This window comes from Hylobates moloch, unplaced genomic scaffold (assembly GCF_009828535.3).
Source record: "Hylobates moloch isolate HMO894 unplaced genomic scaffold, HMol_V3 SCAFFOLD_115, whole genome shotgun sequence".
NCBI lineage: Eukaryota > Metazoa > Chordata > Mammalia > Primates > Hylobatidae > Hylobates > Hylobates moloch.
In genome coordinates this window covers 30,115-48,916 of record NW_026652390.1, presented here as the reverse complement: position 1 = coordinate 48,916, position 18,802 = coordinate 30,115, and the positions used below count along the sequence as shown (strand labels likewise).

At 44.5% G+C, this 18,802-nt stretch overlaps 1 pseudogene; it reads left to right on the top strand.

Moving 5' to 3' along the window:
- LOC116463988 (golgin subfamily A member 8S-like) overlaps nt 1–18,763 on the top strand; it is a 51,460-nt pseudogene extending 32,697 nt beyond the window's left edge.
- The last annotated feature ends 39 nt before the right edge of the window (nt 18,764–18,802 follow it).

The window sequence follows — 18,802 nt, the reverse complement described above, 5'->3', positions numbered from 1 at the left end:
TCTCTAGCTAGATTGATCAAAAGAAAATAAGGAGAAAATACAAATTACCAATGTCAAGACTGGGAGATAGCTGTATGAATTTAATGTATACTAAAAGATACTAAGGGGATAATCTGAATAACTTCATACTTGACAACTTAAGTGGAAAAAGGTGCTTGAATAACAACTTTCTGGAACTGATAGAAAAATCTGGGGAGCCCTATATCTGTTAGTACATCATTAAAAACCTTCCCACCATAACAGTTCCAGGCTCAGATGACTTCATTGATGAATTCAACACACATATACCATGAAGGCGTGCACACACACACACCCACACACACGCTCATATTATCATAGATATATTAAAATAAGGGTCCCCAAACTGGCCCGTGGACCAGGACTGGTTTATGGCCCATTAGGACCCAGGCTGCACAGCAGGAGGTGAGCGGTGGGCCAGTGAGCATTATTGCCTGAGCTCTGATCAGCAGTGGCATTAAATTCTCAACAGGCACGTGAACCCTATTGTGAACTGTGCATGCGAGCGATGTAGGTTGTGCACACTTTATGAAAACCTAACTAATGCCTGATGATCTGAGGCAGAACAGTTTCATCCCAAAACCATCCCCCCAACCCCTGGTCCATGGAAAAATTGTCTTCTACAAAACTGATCTCTGGTTCCAAAAAGGTTGGGGACTGCTGCATTAGTATATATTGATAATTATATTCACTCACCATCAGGTCTACTTATCTTTATGAGAAGGTACAAGACAAGCAACACAGCATGAATGATAACAGCATAGCGGAGGTCTTATGATGTAGATATAGCTTGCATGTGGTGGTAGATGAGGCTGAATGGGTGTGGACCAACTCAGTTTAGGGAAATCATGTCTAAAATTGTTTGAAGTTGTTATGTTACTGAGTTTTGACTGTTACCTGACTTCCTATCATGTCTGTCCTTGTCTGTCTAAATATCTGTACCTGAGAGTTTTTAAAATATTCCAAATACAAGTCCTTTATCCAATATATTGTTGGCAATATTTCCTCTGTGGCTTGTCTTTTTATTTTTATAGTATCTTTAAAACGTTCTTAATTTTGATGAAGTCCAACTTACCCATTTTTTCTTTTACGAATGGTCCTTTTGGTGTCTCAAGTCTTTCTAATGCAAGGTCGCAAAGAACTTTTCTCTTGTGTGTTTCTAAAATTTTTGTAGTTTTGAGTTTTGTATTTTAACCTACAATAAAGTTTTAGTTAATTTTGTATAGGGAGTTAGATATGAATTGAGAGTTTTTTTTTTTTTTTTGGTATCCAGTCAACAAATATTTAATAATCACCTTCTTTGAGCCAAGTAATGGGGTAGGCCCTGCAGGCAAATAAGCAAAACAGATGTTGTCCCTGTCCTTGTGGAACTTTCTAATGGGCGAAGGATATTAAACAGAGGAAGTTGAAATAATAAAGGAGACTGAGAAGGAGCAATGGTTAAGTAGAAACTCCAGAGAGTTGCTAATGGAGGGAAAGAGAGGTGTGTGTTCTGTGAAGGAGAAATGGTTATCTTTTTTACTGTTGCGTTACATAAGTTGAAAATAGACATTTCTTTGGATTTGGTAAGATGGGGTTATTAGTGACTCGTAAAGAACAAATTGAGATAGGAGCCAGATTGGGGTGATTTTATAGAAAACTAGAGGTGAGCAAGAGGTGAATCTACATCTAGATAAGCCTTTTTTTTTTTTTTTTTTTTTTTGAGACAGAGTCTTGCTCCATCACCCAGGCTGGAGTGCAGTGGCGCAATTGGTTCACTGCAACCTCTGCCTCTCAGGTTCAAGTGATTCTCCTGCCTCAGCCTCCCAAGTAGCTGGGGCTTACAGGCATGTGCCACCACACCCGGCTAATTTTTGTATTTTTCATAGAGACGAGGTTTCCTCATGTTGGCCAGGCTGGTCTTGAACTCCTGATCTCAAGTGATCCACCCACCTTGGCCTCCCAAAGTGCTGGGATTACAGGCATGAGCCACCACCCCTGGCTATCAATATGTGCCTATCCTGCCAGTAATGCCTGTGTTAGCCTGTTTTGCTTTGTTATAAAGGAATACCTGAGGCAGGATAATTTATAAAGAAAAGAGGTTTATTTGGCTCACGGTTCTGCAGGCTGTAGAAGAAGTGTGGTGCCGGCATCTGCTTCTGGTGAGGGCTTCAGGCTGCTTCAACTCAGGGCAGAAGGTGAAGGGGAGTAGACATCACATGGTGAGAGAGAAGGAAAGAGAGGAGGGAGGTGCCAGATTCTTTTTAACAGCCAGATCTCCTGAGAACTAATATTACTCTTTTTATTTTATTTATGTTTTTATTATTTATTTATTTTTTTTTTTTGATGGAGTTTCGCTCTTGTTGCCCAGGCTGGAGTGCAGTGGCGAGGTCTTGGCTCACCAGGGTGTCTGCCTCCCGGGTTTTAGTGGTTCTCCTGCCTCAGCCTCCCGAGTGGCTGGGACTGCAGGCATGCTCGGCTAATTTAGCTTTTTTTTTTTTTTTTTTGGTGGAGATGGGGTTTCTCCATGTTAGTCAGGCTGCTCTCAAACTCCTAACCTCAAGTTATCTGCCTGCCTCAGCCTCCCTGGGTGCTGGGATTGGAACAGGAATGAAAAGACATTTAAAAATGTGTAGGCAAAAACAGTTGTATGTAAAAAAACAAAACAAAACAAAAAACCCTGTTTCCCCCTGAGAATGAGAAAGAGCTGGAGTCCTTTGAAAGAAACTACCTGTTTTTCTGTGGCTAGTGAGCCTTATCTCTCCTTCCTTCCCAGGCATTATAAAACCCTAATTCCCTAACTGTGCAACTGCAAGGTCACTAAACAAATTGGTCATTTACAATCCTTTAGCCAGACATAAAAGTTCTCTAAGTCCCCACCAGATTAGCTAGATACAGAGTGCTGATTGATGCACCCATGAACCCCAAGCTAGACACAGAGTGCTGATTGGTGCATATACAATCCTCCCACTAGACATAAAAGTTCTCCAAGTCCGCACCCCACTCAGAAGCCCAGCTGGCTTCACCTAGTGGATCCCGTGCCAGGGCTGCGGGTGAAGCTGCCCGCCAGTCCCACACCACTCGCCTGCGCTCCTTGGCCCTTGCAGTCGATGGGACCGGATGCCGCGGAACAGGGGGCGGCGCGTGTTGGGGAGGCTCTGGCTGCACGGGAGCCCACCGCAGAGGGGAGGGCGGGGTTCGAGCATGGCGGGCTGTATTCTGACATACAAAAGTTGGGAAAATTCATCACCAGCAGAATTGCACTACAAAAATATTAAAGGAAATTATTCAGGCAGAAAAAAATGATGAGAAGAAAATTAAATCTATACAAAAAAAGAATAAAAAAGTAAATATGTGAATAAATAGATTGTTTTCCTTAATTTTCGAACCTATTTTAAACATAAGCTGCTGTTGTTTTTCTTTTTGAGACACAGGGTCTCACTCTGTCACCCACACTGATGTACAGTGGCAGGATCACAGCTCACTGCAGTCTCAATCTCCCAGGCTCAAGCAATCTTTCCGCCTCAGCCTCCCAAGCAGCTGCGACAACAGGCATGTGCCACCATGCCCAGCTAATTTTTTTTTTTTAATTTTTAATAGAGATGAGGTCTCATTATGTTGCCCAGATTGATCTTGAACTCCTGGTCTCAAGTAATCCTCCTGCCTTGGCCTCCCAGAGTGCTGAGATTACAAGCATGAGCTACTATGCCCAGCCAAACATAGCTGTTTAAAGCAGAAATAACAACAATTGTGAGCTTTATAACATATGTAGACATAAAATGTATGACAATAGTAGGAAGGCTAGAAGGAGAATGCTAGATTATTCTGGTGTAAGGCTCTCAGGAATTTGCATATCATTATATACATTATATAAATAAGGTTATGATACAAAGTTCTAATATATATGAGGTTCTTATATATGAATTTGTATATCATTACTTGAAGGTCAACTGTGATAAATTCGAGTTATACACTGTTTAAAAAAGATGTATATGCCAGGCGCAGTGGCTCACACCTGTAATCCCAGCACTTTGGGAGGCCGAGGCAGGCAGATCACAAGGTCAGGAGTTCAAGACCAGCCTGTCCAACATGGTGAAACCCCGTCTCTACTAAAAATACAAAAATTAGCCAGGCGTGATGGCACGCGCCTATAATCTCAGCTACTCAGGAGGGTGAGGCAGGAGAATCGCTTGAACCCAGGAGACAGAGGTTGCAGTGAGCCGAGATTGCGCCACTGCACTCCAGCCTGGGCGACAGAGCAAGAATCCATCTCAAAAAAAAAATAATAATAATTTGGTGCTACTTTATAGATGTATTTAAGGTTTTTTTTTGTTTTTTTTTTTCGTATTTTGTATCCAGTATTTTTAGTTGCTTTCAGAGGGATAGGGTTGTTCAGGTATCTTGCCCACTATACTGCAAGAAATGAAAATCCTACATTCTTGGTTCAATGAATTACTAAAACAATAAAATATGTTTAAAAAAAATTCCAGGTACCTTGAAGCCCTTAGAGGAAAGATCAGTCCACAAATGTGAAACAACGAATGTCAGTATTTCAGATGTTAATTTTGGTGCTCTTTGTTGGAAAAGTAGGCATGTAGACTAAAATTATATTTGTGTGTGATGCTATGTTTAGTTGTATTTTTTATTTAAAAAATAAACACAGATAATCAGTTTCCCCATATCACGGAGTCAAAGTGTGTCTTCCCTCCCCTGCTCTGCAGTGTCACCTCTGTCACATCAATGGACGTGTCTCTTTCTAGGCTCTATTTGGTTGTGTTGGCCTACTTATCTCTGTGCCACACTATCTCAGTTAATAGTCTTTACTTTTAATATATATTTTCAATATATGCAGTGTTTTGGCCTACCAATAATATCTTTCTTCAAGAATTTATGTTCGCCCTTTTTCATTTGCATGTAATTTCTAAAATCAACTTTAGTTTACCTATTGGGATGTTGACTGAGAATACATCTATAAATTTGAGGAAGATTGATTGATATTAGTATAAAATAGAAAACATAATGAAAACATTAACAGTCAGAGATAGACACATTTAATTTTATTTATTTATTTATTTATTTTTTTTTTGAGACGGAGTCTCGCCCTGTCGCCCAGGCTGGAGTGCAGTGGCGCAATCTCGGCTCACTGCAAGCTCCGCCTCCCGGGTTCACGCCATTCTCCTGCCTCAGCCTCTCCAAGTAGCTGGGACTACAGGCGCCTGCCACCACGCCCGGCTAATTTTTTGTATTTTTAGTAGAGACGGGGTTTCACCGTGGTCTCGATCTCCTGACCTCGTGATTTGCCCGCCTCGGCCTCCCAAAGTGCTGGGATTACAAGCGTGAGCCATCGCGCCCGGCCGGACACATTTAATTTTAAAAACACTGCAATAAGATGACAGCTGACTGAGTTCCTTTGAATTCTTCATCACATTTAGTTAATGTGTTTATTACTTAAGTTAGCTCTCCACTATAGGTCCAATTCTTTATAGTTAACATTTATGAAATTATATTTATATATCATATACTGGCTGGGTATAGGAAAGACACTGCCCTGGCTTCATTTATTGGGAAAGAGAAATGGCTTTTTATCCCTAGTTCTATACTCCAAGTTTTTATTGTTTTGTAACTTCATTTGCTTTATTTCTTTCTTGTGTCATTATTGAATCATTTAAGGCTATGAACTTTCCTTTCAATGTAGTGTTAGCAATAGCCCATTAGTTTTGACATGTAATGTTTCCATTATTGTTACTATAAAGACAGTTTCAAGTCTCCTTTTAAAATTTTCCTTCATCTAGGGTTGTTTATGAGCTGGTTTAAAACTTTCCAGGTGCATGGGATTTTATTGCCTTTACTCCCCTTTGTTGAAATAAAGTTGCATTACCTAATAGTCAAGAATGTGGTCTATTTTATTTCTCTGTCTCTTTCTTCAATGTTGTGGCAATGGCCAGGAGTGGTGGCTCACACCTGTAATCCCAGCACTTTGGGTGGCCAAAGCAGGAGGATAGCTTGAGCTTAGGAGTTCAAGACCAGCCTGGGCAACTTAATGAGACCCTATCTCTTTTTAAAAAATATTTAAGACAAAAATAAAATGAACTTGTGGTTATATGTAAGATAAATAAATAAAACATAAAATTGACCATTTTAACTTAATAGTGTATAGTTCTGTGGCATCAGTCCATTCACACTGTTGGGCTAGTTCTCATTTTTACAGCTATGGAAATGTTAGTTGGCTTATTTCCTTTTTTCCCCCCTCACATTCAAAAGTCAGTAATGTGTCTTGCTGAGCATGGGCCATTATTTCATTCATTCATTCATTCATTCATTCATTTGAGACAGGGTCTTGCTCTGTTGCCCAGGCTGGAGGGCAATAGTGTGATCATAGCTCACTGCAGCCTCGAACTCCTGGGCTCAACCAGTCCTTCTGCCTCAACCTCCAGAGTAGCTGGGACTGCAGGTGTGCACCACTACACTGGGCTAATTTTAAAATTTTTTTGTAGCGATGGAATCTCGTTATGTTGCCCAGACTGGTCTCAAACTCTTGGTCCCAAGTGACCCTCCCACCTAGCCCTCCCATAGTGCTGGGATTGTAGGTATAAACCACCACACCTGGCCTTTATTCATTTTTAAATTTTATTTTTAGAGATGGAGTCTCGCCCTGTTACCCAGGCTGGAATGCAGTAGCACAGTCATAGCTCACTACAGCCTCAAACTCCTAGGCTCAAATGATTCTAAGTAGGTAGGACTATAGCTGCACACCCAGCTAATATTTTTCATTTTTATGGTTCTCCTTGGTGTTCTGTTTATCCATTTACTGTTAGGAAGTAAATCCCCAAAGAGTATGTTTGCTTTGCCCGAGGGAGTCTTTTGCTACATACTGCTGTACATAATGAAAACTAAAACAGGGACTAAGTTTTCAGCCTTGTGACCTTATGGTGACTCAAACAGAGGCTTCATCAAGGCAGATTCAGAAATGAATTTGGTGTGTGTAGGTGGTTATGTTTGGCATTATTGCCTGTAATAGTATGATAGGGATGATTTCAGTATCCGCCAACAGGGAACTGGTTAAGTAAACTGTGGTACATCCAAATGATGCATACTGTGCAGCTGAAAAGAAGAATGAGAAAGACTCTGTACTTGTCTAGAAGAACTCGGATATATTGTGTGTGTGTTTTTTTTTTCAGAGGAAAAAGGAATGGTATCTTATGTGTGGTATGCCACTTTTTGTGTTGTAGAGAAGAGTAGAATAAGAATATACATGTGTATTTGCAAAGATAAATTCTGAAAAGATATCTAAGAAACCAATTAAAAGTGTTTGGCTGTGGAAGGAGTATAAGACTGTGAATGGGATTTTACTGCACACTTTTATGGTTCTATTTAAAATTTTTCTGAACTATGTATTTGTACACACGACCCTTTTAAAAATAAGTGAATGAAGGAATGAAGTAGGATTATGAGAAAGAGATAAGAACAAAGGATCTAAGGGGCTGCCCATCTTTTTATACCCAGTGAATATTAATACATAACAATAGCAGCAAAAATTGGAAGAGTAGCCCCAGTAGGGTAGGGAGTCAGCCTTTCCTTTGTCTTTTCCTCAATTTCATATATTTAAAAAAATTCTGAGAACAATAAAACAAATTTGAAATAAAAATGTCTCCAGATCTCTTAAAATAAATGAAGATGGGGCAGCTTTATGTAGTGCACTTCCCAAAAATGGGCTGGTTTCCCTGAAGAGGAAGGGATTCTAGCCTAAATGGGATACATACGGGAGAAAAAATAAGAAAAAGAAAAGAGATTTAAATATAAATAAATGAAAATAACACTTCTCCCTGATTATAAAGGAAATCACATTCTTTTTATAATAAGTTGGATGACAAATATTAAAAAAAATCTTTAATTTGCCACTCAAAACATTCCGGTTTGTTGCCTTTTTTTTTTTTTTTTTGAGATGGAGTCTCACTCTGTTGCCCAGGCTGGAGTGCAGTGGCGCAATCTCAGTTCACTGGAAGCTCTGCCTCCCGGGTTGACGCCATTCGCCTGCCTCAGCCTGCCGAGTAGCTGGGACTACAGGCGCCTGCCACCAGGCCCAGCTAATTTTTTTTGTATTTTTTGTAGAGACGGGGTTTCTCCGTGTTAGCCAGGATGGTCTGGATCACCTGACCTCATGATCCGCCCCCCCCCCCCGGCCTCTCAAAGTCCTGGGATTACAGGCGTGAGCCACCGCGCCCAGCCGGTTTGCTGCTTTTTATACTTTTTTATGCATGTAAACATTTTGAAAAGTAGAATCATAATAGATAGTCTTTTGTCACTTACTATATTTTGGGCATATTTCTGTGGCAGTAAATATATCCTGGCATCATCATTTTTAATAGCTGGATGTATATTAAGTTAATCATTGGCACCCCAGAGGTGAATTTTCTTATATATACATTTTAATGGACTCGAGCAAGCATTTTTGGACTGAATTCATAGAAGTAGAATTTCTGGAGGGTAATAATTTTTAGGGTCTTTAATAGACATTTTCAAATTATCCTCCAGGAAAAGTGGCTCAGTTTATACTCCCACCAACAGGGACAGAGCTCCAGGTTCCCCCTTCCATTTTTCATCGTTGTGCCTTTATACAGAAAATGTCATTGTTTTCATGACATTTCATTGATTTCTAGTGCTTTTGAATCTTTTTTATATACCTATTGGCCATTTTTATTTTTGTGAGAAGTGCCTGTTTCTCCATTGCCCATTTTTTGTTGAAAATCATTTTTTTTTTTTTCTGAGTAATTTTAAAGATTTCTTTATAGGCTAAGGATACAAACTTTTTATTTGTCATTGAGGTTACAAAAACTTTCTCCTACTAAGTAATTTGTCATTTCATTTTATTTTTTATTTTCTTTCTTCCTACCCTTCCCTTTCCTTTCCTTTTTTCTTTCCTTTCTTTCCTTCCTTTTTTCTCTTTCCTTCCTTTTTTCTTTTTCTTTCTTTCTTTCTTTCTTTCTTTCTTTCTTTCTTTTTCCTTCCTTCCTTCCTTCCTTCCTCCTTTCCTTTCTTTTCCTTTTCCTTTTCCCCTTCCCTCCCTCTTTCCCTCCTTCCCTCCCTCCTTCCTTCCTTCCTTCCTTCTCCCTCCAAACTCCAAAGTCACATTTCACTTAATTTTTATCCTGCCATATTGGAAAGCGTTTTAACTTAGTGATCTTTGTGTAAACAGGAGCAGGAGAGAATGTAATTACCTAGGTCTTGCTCTATCACCCAGGCTGGAGTGCAGTGCCATAATCATAGCTACTGCAGCCTCGAACTCCTGGGCAGAAGCAGTTTTCCCACCTCAGCCTGCCGAGTAGCTAAGAGTACAGGTATGTGCCACCATGCCCAGCTGTTTTTTAAAATTTTTTGTGGAGATGTGAATTTGCTATGCTTCCCACGCTTGTCTTGAACTCCTGACTTCAAGTAATCCTCCCACCTTGGCTTGTCAAAGTCCTAGGATTACATGTGTGAACTACTGCTCCTGGCTGAGAGTTTAGTTTTCTTTGCTAGTGCTGTTCTTGGTATCTTTTCATATTTGAGGCTTTGGTGCTAGTGCTGAAGTATTACACTCACCATCCAAGGTTTACAGGACTTTTGTTTTAACATGGAACAGATAGAACTGTTTAGTTCTGCATCTTTGCAGGCATACAAAATGTGCCAACCAGGACTCTGCTTTATATCCATTGAAAGCAAGAAGTAATACGGTAAAACTTTGCCTGGCTAGAGGCTTTGAAGGAATGGAGTGTTCTGGTTGAATTCTATTAAGTTGGAAGTATGAAGGTGAAAAAATTTCAGAACTTAAATTTCCTTGGAATGCAATTTGAAAATATAGCCAATGATTCCACTTCTCTAGTAAGTTTGGACATTCCAATCTACTTGGTGCTTTATTATAGAACTCCTAGTGTGCCTGAGACTTAGATTGTGAAGATACTTTTTAAAAATTTTAGCTGTAAGAGGATGTAAATGGTTTTGTATGAGGTCAGGCTGGATGAGAACTAATACTTGTAAATATACTTTTTAGACTAAACTTCTGACTGCCACTTGTTTTCTTATTGAACTCATGAAAATAAAACACATTGGATGGAGGGTGGGAGTAGGAAGGAGAGTTGAGTGTTTTAATTGCATGTCATTGTTTCATATTGAGATAGAACATATAGTATCCCTGGCTTTGGACCTACAGAAGGAAACACATCTTTCTACCTGCTGTATGCCAGAGGTTCCTGAGCTCCTGGAGGGATTACTGCAGCACAGATTGCTGAGCCCTACTCCAGAGATTCTGATTCACCAGGTCCAGGGTAGGGCCTGAGAATTTGCACTTACAGAAAGTTCTCAGGTGCTGCTGCTGCTGCTAGTCCAGAGACTACATTACTGAGAACCACTCTTGTCTACTAACTGTAAATTGTAGAACTCTAAACAAAAGCTTAGTTTGGTCTGGGATAAGAAGCGCACAGGTTATGGAGCAAATCATGAAAGATTTGACCCTTGATCCCAGCCTCGTGTGAAATACAGGTAACAAGCAGTACACAGTGACATAACACAATTCTTGGTTTTCATGATTGCAAGTCATAGCCAAGTATCAAGTGAGAAATTCAGTTTCATCTGCAAGGCTTAGAGAAGCCAAGTGATTCTAGAAAAATGGACCTTGTATTTGTTTTAAATTGGTAAAGAGCTTTGAGTGCTTATTAAATTGAAAACTGTTAAAATTTACTTTGTATTTTATTTTATTTCTTTTGAGATGGCGTCTCGCTGTGTCACCCAGGCTGGAGTGCAGTGGTGTGAGCTTGGCTCACTGCAACCTCCATCTCCTGGGTTCAAGTGATTCTCCTGCCTCAGCCTCCCGATAGCTGGGATTACAGGCACCCACCACCACGCCTGGCTAGTTTTTGTATTTTTAGTAGAGATGGGGTTTCACCCTGTTGGCCAGGCTGGTCTCGAACTCCTGACCTCAGGTCATCCACCCGCCTTGGGCTCCCAAAGTGCTGGGATTACAGGCGTGAGCCACTGCACCCACCCCCAAAGCTTTGTGTTTTTACAGATATTAGACATGTTTCTTGTTTAAGAAAAAAAATCTTAACAATAACATAGGAGAATAAGATAAACGTTTTTCCATCAAAGAGAATCATTGTGATTATTTTATCTTATTGGAATGTTGGATAATATAGTCTGCTTCATTAATGATCAAGCATGCTATGGATTTTCCATTTTTATAGGATCTGTATCTCAGTTAAGGTAGTATTGGTAATTTTTTTACTGTATTTGAAGATGAAAAATATAGGCCAAAATCATAGACCTTGCATAGAAGCTGGGTAATGAAGACAGCTCTGGAGGAACACATAGATACACATACACAGAAACACACGTATATATATATATATAAAAAGTATACACACATAACATTTTTAAAAATTTTAAAGCAAAAGCTGGCCCCTCCCCTCTCACAGAGTGGGCAGGGCAGCGGTTGCATGGGCAGCTTTCCTTGTGAGCCACAGGTCCCTCTGGACACACTGGGGCCCAGCCACACCCCCCCTTTCCCTTTCATCTTTGTCATTGACCAATGGGCTTGGAGCATTAAGGCCACACCCCTATTCTGCATTCTACTGGGGCCCTGGTTATGCCTCCTCTGGCTCAGTCACACAGCTACCTGGTAGGTGACTGGAAGCGTTGATTAGTGCTCGCTGGGATTTCACTGACGTGGCCCCAACCCTGCCTCCCTACCCACCCCGTGATGGCAGAAGAAACTCGACAGAGCAAATTGGCTGTAGCCAAGACAAAGGTAAAAACGCACCAGGTCATCACCCCCCAACCCAGCCACAGATCCCCTCCGATGACAAGACCACTGCCAGAGTCCATACCACTCCTGAGGCACACTGGACTGGGCCCCCCAACCCTGGCGCCTCTGGGCTCCACCCACCAAAGTCTTGTCAGTCAGCCCTGCCCCTTAAGCAAGCAGCCCAGTCCCTGCCCTCGTCAGTCACCCCAGGGTGACTTCAGGTGGGTGACTCCTGGGGATTCCCGCTCCATTACTGGGCCCTCACCTCCTGCCGCCCCAAACTCGACCTCCCTGGTCTCTTTGGGCTTGCGTCTCCAAGGACCTCGGTCCCCCAGCCCCAGGCCCCGCCCTCGCCACTCATCCCTGGGTGACTTTGGGCTGGTGACTCCTGGAGCTCTCTGCTGCAGACTCTGCCCTCCCCTCCTGCTGCCTCAAGGTGGACCTCCCTGGGCTCTTTGCGCTGGCATCTCCAAGGAGCTGGGTCCCAACCCTGTGTTTCCCTCCCCCATTGTGGAGCAGCAACTCGGACATTGTGCTGATGTGGTCCCTTCCCCCGACCAGGAGGAGTGGAATGTAGTGATGTCACAATCCACCTAGGAACTGTCGTTACCACAAGACCAGCCTTTGATCTTATGACCCAGTCCCCTAAGCGTTGTCACCCCATTTCTGATTCCTCTGGTCACAGCACAAATTTCCAGCTGCAAAGGGAATGGAGATGATGGGACCTAGGAGCAAGAGGGTTCAGGCTGCCTTACTCCCTTAACATAGACATTGACAGTGGGAAAAGCCTTCACCTCCCCCATGAGCTCAAAAGGTTCACAGTGTCTCTGGGTGGCAATGGGATAATTGGTTTGGTTTGGTTTTCTCCCAGGCTTCTACTTTCCAGAGAGATTTCAACATTGTTTTCTCAGTTCTCTATCTCATATTCTAATTCTCCATGGTTCTGGGACCAGACTGCCCTTCAGTCAGTGGTCTCTGAAGTGAGATTTGCTCATCTTCTGTGGAATAGATCTTGGGAAACTGAACTTGACAGCTTGAATCTTGCTCATATTATCTCCACCTTGGGTACTTTGAGTGCCACAGGATAAATGTGGGACATCTTTCCGAAGCATCAGTTTCCCTTGATTCTCTTGAGATCAAGAGAAAAAACATGAATGTACTTAGGGATGACAGTCACATAGGTTTCTAAGAGTATACCAGACTTCTCTCTGAAATGAGACTTGGTTTGTCCTCTTTCTGCTAAATTCCCAGATTTAACAAAAAGGCTGCCTTCTGCCATGAGGACACATTGATATAAAAGTTTGAGAGGTACTGGTGCACTTCTTCACACTAACAGACGTGTGAGAATGTCTGACTCTAAACCACACGGCATACAGTTCCTGCCTACTTAATGTTTACTTTTCTACCTCTGCCTCTGGTTTTGGCCCCTGGCAGCTGCTGATTCTTGGCAAAGCCTCAGAGCTTGGAGTCAGAAGACTGAGTTTCAAAGTCCCAGTATCGCCTTTTTCTTTTTTCTAGCCATGATATCAATCCCTCTCAGTCACTAAATGATTGTGACAACACCTTGTACTGTTGTTGGTGTCATTACATCAGATGGTGTATAAGAGTATTTTGTAAAAACTGTAAAGGAGGATGTGGCTGTAGGGGCTGACAGTTCTCATGAGTATTACTGCTCTTCTTTCCCACAGTTTAAAGAATATTGGCAGAGAAAGAGCCGTAGAGTTACAGCAGGAGAGAAGAGGAACAGGAAAACAAATGGCAGTATCCCTGAGACAGCCACTTTTGGTGGTTGCCAGTCCCCTGGGGATGTGAGTCTTGGCTGGCCAGGCTCCTGGGGACAGGGGGCCCAAGGGGCAGTAGAGGGTAATTGTTAAAACTGTGGATGGACTGTTGGGTACTGGTTAAAAATTCTGGGTTTGGCCGGGTGTGGTGGCTCACGCCTGTAATCCCAGCACTTTGGGAGACCGAGGCAGGCAGATCACGAGGTCAGGAGATTGAGACCATCCTGGCTAACATGGTGAAACCCCGTCTCTACTAAAAAATACAAAGAAATTTGCCAGGCATGGTGGCGGGCGCCTGTAGTTACAGCTACTCGGGAGGCTGAGGCAGGAGAATGGCGTGAACCTGGGAGGCAGAGCTTGCAGTGAGCCGAGATTGTGCCACTGCACTCCAGCCCGGGAGACAGAGCGAGACTCTGTCTCAAAAAAAAAAAAAAAAGGAATTCTGGGTTTGAATCCTGCCTCTCCGCCTCTCCGTCTGGGAGGGATATGATTTACGGCAAGTTGCTTGAGCTCTTTGGGCCTCTCTTTTTACGTCTGTATAACAGAGGTGGTATTGTTTGACTTCCATTTGTGAAGTTTAAATGAGATTTGTTATTGTTGTTTTTATGTTAATCCCTAGTACATAGTACATGGCCTGCTGCAAACACCCAGGACACCCAGCATTGCTGTTTGATTTTCCTCATCCCCAGTCTCAAGGGGAAGCCAGGACAATGAGAACAGTCACTTGCCATCAGGAGTCATTGAAAGGGCCCCCGGGTGGGATGGTGGGGAGATAAGAACCATGAGGAGATAAGAACCATGAGAGAAGTTGGCACAGAGTTATGGGACAAAGGTCCAAGATAGGCAGAAAAGAAAATGTCACCAGTTGATGGGGAAGAAAGGAAGTCAGAGGGCTCAGACACTGAGGGGGACAGAACATCTCCATATGCACTCTCATCTCTTGTAGTCAGCAACAGCTTTCCGCGGGGAGGGCCCTACATCATCGGCTACCCCGAAGGATCTGGAGGTAAGAGGCTCTGGGTGGAGGTGCAGTGACCCTGCAGGCCAGCCCTCCAACCTCCTCACACAGAGGGGACTAGGTGCCCCTCTGCCAGCTGAGACAGCCCACACACCCCAGCCCTAATGATTGTTCTCTCTACCTCTCCCCAAACTCCTGCTCCACCTCCTCCTCTCTGCATGCGCCTCAGAGCCCGTGCCAAGAACCGGCAGTAGTCTGGGATTCAAGGTCCGTAAAAGTCAATGAACTGAAGAGCACCATCGAATCTTTGGTAAGAGTTCAGTGGGGCCCCCTGATTCCATGCTGCCAATCCTGGGCTGGTTTCCCCTTAGGGCCCTGAAGAAAGAGCTGGGGGCCCCTGGTGCCAAGGGTAAATAGGGAGCTGGGGTGCCCAGGCCTCACCTGGAGGGACCCCAGAGCATGCAGCGTGGCTCTTCTTTTGCTGCCCTCTTTGCCGACTCTCTCCTCTCCAGACATCCCTGCTCGAGTCCTTGCTACACACGCCCTGGGGTTGTTGCCTCTCGGGGAATTGCTACCCTGACTGGTTGTCAGGGGCCCTGTATTTCTGCTGTGACTCAGTCCCTAATTTGATCTTTGATTCTGGACAAGCCACCTCTCCTTTTTGGGCTTGTGTTTCCAGAGGAGGTAGTGAGTATCAAAGGTCTCTGTTAGCTCTGAGAGTCTGAGATTTAAAGGCCCCCTAGAATGGAAGCCTCAGGGCCAAGAGCTCTGTCTGTCCTTTTCCATCCTATATCTGCTGTGAAGAACCATACCTGGCCCGTACGTGCTCAGTAAATGTTTATTGAATGAACGCACTTTTCTAAATCACAAGCTGCCAGAAGGAGGGGCCTTTCTCCAACTCCATCTCTAGGGGTTTATGTTACTGTCCTCTCAAGAGAGTCCTGATTCAGACTTTGAGTTCTGTGGCTGTGGGCAAAAGCCAACAAAGACCCAAATCCTCCGTCCTTGGGAGCTTCAGGAGAGTTTACCAGTTCATGTTCCCATTATGTCTGAGAACTTTGCCTTTAAAATCCATTCCTGGCCCCTGCCTACCGCTTCCTGGTCTGGGGAATAGAGTTGAGGGGGCCACCCTCCATCACCTTCATTTGACTCTCCCCACAGAAACAACAGAATAAAGACCTGGAACATCAACTGGAAGAAGTAACGTGATTTCCTTTCCTCGCAACATGACTGCTGGGTTTGGGGGGCACGCAGACATAGAGGCCTCAGTCTCATCTCACCCACTCCCAGCCTGGGGAAGAAGGCTCACTCTTCACATTCCACCCCATCCCCACAGGGCCTCTCATAACCTGGTCCCATGGGTGGGCCTGTCCTGGGGCATTGGTGGCATTCTGGGGGCATGTCTCTTGCTGTGCCATCTCTGCCTCCCCCTGGTAAGAGCTCTGTCTTCCTCTTCCTATAGGAAAAGAAAGAAAACAAGAAGAGACACCAGGCCGAATGGGGGCTAAAAGTGAGTGGAGGGTGTGAAGTTTCCTCCTGTCCTCCCGAGAATGTTTCTTTCCTTCTCTTTCAGCACTTGCTTTGTTTTTCTCCCAAAGCTTCAAATCGCGATATTGAACACCGAGAAAACTGAGCTCCACACGGACCTGTGTAGAACAAAAGGTGTTCTCAGACACTTTGAAGGTAGGAATCTGGGCACCCTGTCATCCTTCAACCTGGCACTTTGACAGGTCTTCAGGGGGAGTCCTTTGGGTCCCATCTCAACTCTCTCATTGCAGAAGAGTCCAAGGATCTGGCAGGCCACCTGCAATGCTCATCGCAGTGTATAGGAGAGTTGGAGCGGGCTCTCTCTGCTGTCACCACCAAACAGAAGAAGGATATCAGTGTGAGTTCAACCACTTGCCCTGTCCCCTGGGTGCCCAGCTTCACGGGTGGAGGAGTGAGCCTAAAGGTCCCTTCTGCAGGATGGAGTGTCCTGCCCAGAAGGCAGCATGGCCATTTCTCGCTGCTTTTATGGTTGTTAGAGGCAGCATGGGGCTGAGTCAGCTGCTGTGGGTGAGTTGGGGGGCACTGTGGGGAGTGAGCACTGGACACAGAGCTTGGAGGCCAAGTGCCTGCCCTGCCCTTACCTGGCTGTGGTCTTGGCCAGCTCCTAGGTGGGGTATTGGGTACTCGTACTGTGAAGGTACAGAAGAGTACCTTTAGTATGTTACCATTTCTGTAGAGAGGGGAAATGTGTGTGTGTGTGCGTGTTTGTGTACATACTATGATAATAGACATAAAACATGCCTGAGAGTGTTCATAAAAAATTCAGGAGAGAGCAACGGGGTGGCTGGGAGATACTTCCTTTCTGTACTTTTTGAGTTTTGGACTATGCGAATGTATCATCGTTTCAAACAGTGCACATAAAGATTAATTTTCCCCTTCTTATCTGTGCCCCCACCCCCAGCAAGAAAAATGGGCTTAGAGAATCAGATAGACCTGGGTGTTCAAATCCCAGCTCTGCCTAATTGATCTTAGGCAAGCACTTAACCTCAAATACTCCCTGTTTTTTCAAATACACAATAGAGGTAATCATAGTAACTGTCTCCTGTGGTGGTTGCGAGGATTAAATGGGATTGCTAGCATGGTACCTGGTGAAGCACTCCATAAAGGTTCAAACAGTGGTAATAATAATAGTAGTAACAACAGCAATATTATCTGATCTCTCTGGGCCTCTGTTAGCCAGCTGTAAATTCAATCTCTTTCCCTGTCCCTTCCAACTTTTCTGAGTTCTTTTAAAAACCAGACTATGGGCTTGGAAATGCCTTGATCTTTACTGACCGAGTTGTTTATTGAGCCTAGCCCTGGCCCTTTTAAGGGGCACTCTGTGGAATGTCCCGGGCTCCCCAGATCGAAACTTCTCACTCTTCACCATCCAGTTCTCGAGCCGCAGTAGAGAACTTAGCTGGTGGCGGTTAAAGAAATCCACAGAGGAGAAGGCACGGCTGAAAACACAGCTAACACGGGTGAGGTTTTGCAGAGGGAGGGATGTGGAAGGAAGATGACCCCAGGTGGCCAGGAGCAGGTGAGGACCAGTGACAGCCCTTCCTAACTTCTGTGCCCATTCTTGCAGTTGAAGGAGTTGCTGACCCAAGTCCAATTAGAACGAGATCAATATGCTCATCAAATAGAAGGAGAGAGGGCCCGGCGGCAGCAGAGGATGAGCAAAATGTCGCAGGAGGTGAGATCTGACCCTTCAGCCACCCCACCTTAGATAGGTCACTAGATCTTCCTGGGCATCTGTAAAATGAGAATAGTATGGCCAGAGGTGGTCATGGGTCTGGGCTTTGTGGGGGTGGGGGCAGAGAGGGAGATGGGAGCCTGCCCAGCCACCAGCCCCTCTCTCCAGGGCCCTTTCCCTCTGTGCTTTGGGCAGATTGACACCTTGACAAAGTCAAAAAATCACTATACGCATCGGGTAAAGGAGCTGCAGTCCAAACTCAAAAATCAGATGGGTAAGATGGGGCTGGCATGACCTGGGAGCAGGACTGGCATCAGAGGGCTGTGGGGGTGGCTTAGAATGCCCTAGGGAGGTGGGTGGATGGAAGGGAGAGGGAGACAGAGGGAAAGAGGTCTGTGCCAGGAGACAGCAAGTCGTCATCTCTATGAGCCTCAGTGTCCCTATCAGCAAAGGGGGCCCATTGTCAGCCACCCACAGTTCTCTCTATCTGAAAGTGGCTTTGAAGACTGGCTACCATCCAGGTGCAAGGAATCATTAGCAGCGAGGCCAAGTTTGAGGAGCCTGAGAGGAGCTGTGCACCAAGAGGAGGGTTTTTGTTTTGTTTTGTTTTGTTTGAGAATCCAGAGGCCCTTATTGTCTGCTTCCTTTCTCAGCTGAACCCCTGCCCCTGGAGCCCCCAGCAGTGCCCTGTGAGGTGGACCTGCAGCACCTGAGGAAGCAACTGGAGAGAGTGGCAGGAGAGCTCCAGGCCCAGGTCGAAAAGAATCAGCGCATAAGTCTCCTGAACCGGGTCCAAGAAGAGAGGCTTCAGAAGCAGGAGGAGAGGCTTCAGGAACAGCAGGAGAGGCTTCAGCAGCTGGCCAAGCCACAGAGCGTCTTCGAGGAGCTGGTGCGTTCCCCAGCTGGGGAGCCTGCCCTCCTCCCTAGCCCTCCGGGCCTTTGTTTCCCCACCTCTAAAATGGGGCAGTGTAGCCCTCACGTGAAATGTTACTTCTAAAGGCACCTGTGAGCCAGGTGGCTGTGGGAGAGAGGGGATGATTTTTCTAACCTGCCTCCACCCTTCCTGG